Source organism: Capricornis sumatraensis, chromosome 16 (genome assembly GCF_032405125.1).
Source record: "Capricornis sumatraensis isolate serow.1 chromosome 16, serow.2, whole genome shotgun sequence".
Lineage (NCBI taxonomy): Eukaryota > Metazoa > Chordata > Mammalia > Artiodactyla > Bovidae > Capricornis > Capricornis sumatraensis.
The window spans coordinates 795,691-798,146 of record NC_091084.1 but is presented as its reverse complement, the minus strand read 5'-3'; positions in this window follow the sequence as shown (position 1 = coordinate 798,146).

The following is a 2,456-nucleotide window of genomic DNA, read 5'->3' as shown; positions in this document are numbered from 1 at the left end:
AAAGTACTGATTGCAGCCGCACGCAGCTGGGCTGCCTTCTCTTGTACTGAGGAGGCTCGCTTCCGGCATGCTGTAAACTAGGCTTCCGGGCGGGGGCGCCCCGCGCCTCCTACAGGTCTTAGCTGAGGAGCTGCTTCCCTGAGCTGGGGCTGTGGAAGGGAGTCCAGACACTCAAGGGCAGGCCCCAACCACCTGCACACGTCTCTGCTGGGGAGGAGAGCACTAGGGAAATGACATCTGTCAGGAACCTTCTGGGCGCTCCCGGAGTTTCCCTCCGGTGTGTGGGGCTGCAGACCACAGCCAGGGGCCCTGTGAGCCTTGTACTTTCCGTGCTGTGCTGAGTCTGGGCGGTCAAGCAAACGCAAGAGGCGACTTGCAGTAGCCCTCCCTTTGCCTCTAATAGAGTCCTCACGGCTGGAGCGCTTGGCAGTGTGCAACCAACCGGCAACTAAGCCTTTCACAAGAACGCCTGGGGAATAGGTGCAAAGGCAAGGCAGGAGTGGAGCTGAGGCCAGGATGGCGCCAGTAGCATCTCTCAGTCTCGCGCAGCCTGCTCCTTCCTGGACTGGAAGCCTAGCCGCGAGGCAAGTCTGGGCAAAGCTCGCCCAGGGCAGAGCAGCCTCACGCCAGCAACTCTGCCAGATAGGGCCTCTGAGCAGAGCTGGAGCTCTGCTGTACTGGAGGGGCACTCGGCTCCGCCAAAGCAGTGATTGCAGCCGCACGCAGCTGGGCTGGCTCCTCTTCTCCCGAGGAGACTCGCTTTCCTGCATGCTGTAAACTAGGCTTCCAGTCGGGGCCCCCTGCACCTCCCACAGGTCTTAGCTGAGGAGCTGCTTCCCTGAGGTGGGGCTGTGGACGGAAGCCCAGACACGCAGGGGCAGGCCCCAACCACCTGCACACGTCTCTGCTGGGGAGGAGAGCACTAGGGAAATGACGTCTGTCAGGCACCTTCTGGGCGCTCACCGAGTCAGCCTCCGCGTGTGTGGGGCTGCAGACCCCAGGCAGGGGCCCTGTGAGCCTTGGGCTCTCCGTGCTGTGCTGAGTCTGGGCGGTCAAGCAACCGCAAGAGCAAACTTGCAGTTGCCCTCCCTTTGCCTCTAATAGAGCCCTCACTGCTGGAGCGCTTGGCAGTGTGCAACACACCGGCAACTAAGACGTCCACAAGAACGCCTGGGGACTATGTGCAAAGGCAACGCAGGAGTGGAGCTGAGGCCAGGAAGGCGCCAGTAGCATCTCCCAGTCTCATGCAGCCCGCTCATTTCTGGACAGGAAGCCTATGCGAGGCAAGTCTGGGCAAGGCTCGCCCAGGGCACAGCAGCCTCACGCCAGCAACTCTGCCAGATTGGGCCTTTGAGCAGAGCTGGAGCTCTGCCGTACTGGAAGGGCACTTGGCTCCGCCAAAGCAGTGATTGCAGCCGCACGCAGCTGGGCTGCCTTCTCTTCTACCGAGGAGGCTCGCTTCCTGCATGCTGTGCACCAGGCTTCCAGGCGGGGGCGCCCCGCTCCTCCTACAAGTCTTAGCTGAGGAGCTGCTTCCCTGAGCTGGGGGTGTGGAAGGGAGTCCAGACACTCAAGGGCAGGCCCCAACCACCTGCACACGTCTCTGTTTGGGAGGAGAGCACTAGGGAAATGACGTCTGTCAGGCACCTTCTGGGCGCTCACCGAGTCAGCCTCCGCGTGTGTGGGGATGCAGACCCCAGGCAGGGGCCCTGTGAGCCTTGTGCTCTCCGTGCTGTGCTGAGTCTGGGCGGTCAAGCAACCGCTGGAGGAGCCCTGCAGTTGCCCTCCCATTGCCGCTAATAGAGCCCACACTGCTGCAGCGCTTGGCAGTGTGCAACCCACCGGCAACTAAGCCCTCCACAAGAACGCCTGGGGACTAGGTGCAAAGGCAAGGCAGGAGTGGAGCTGAGGCCAGGAAGGCGACAGTAGCATCTCCCAGTCTCACGCAGCCAGCTCCTTTCTGGACTGGAAGCCTAACGTTAGGCAAGTCTGGGCAAGGCTCGCCCAGGGCAGAGCAGCCTCACACCAACAACTCTGCCAGATCGGGCCTCTGAGCAGAGCTGGAGCTCTGCCGTAATGGAGGGGCACTCGGATCCGCCAAAGCAGTGATTGCAGCCGCACGCAGCTGGGCTGCCTCCCCTTCTCCCAAGGAGGCTCGCTTCCCGCATGCTGTAAACTGGGCTTCCAGGCGGGGCCCCCTGCGCCTCCCACAGGTCTTGGCTCAGGAGCTGCTTCCCTGAGGTGGGGCTGTGGACGGTAGCCCAGACACGCAGGGGCAGGCCCCAACCACCTGCACATGTCTCTGCTGGGGAGGAGAGCACTACGGAATTGACGTCTGTCAGGCACCTTCTGGGCGCTCAAGGAGTCAGCCTCCGCGTGTGTGGGGCTGCAGACCCCAGCCAGGGGCCCTGTGAGCCTTGTGCTTTCCGTGCTGTGCTGCGTCTGGGCGGTCAAGC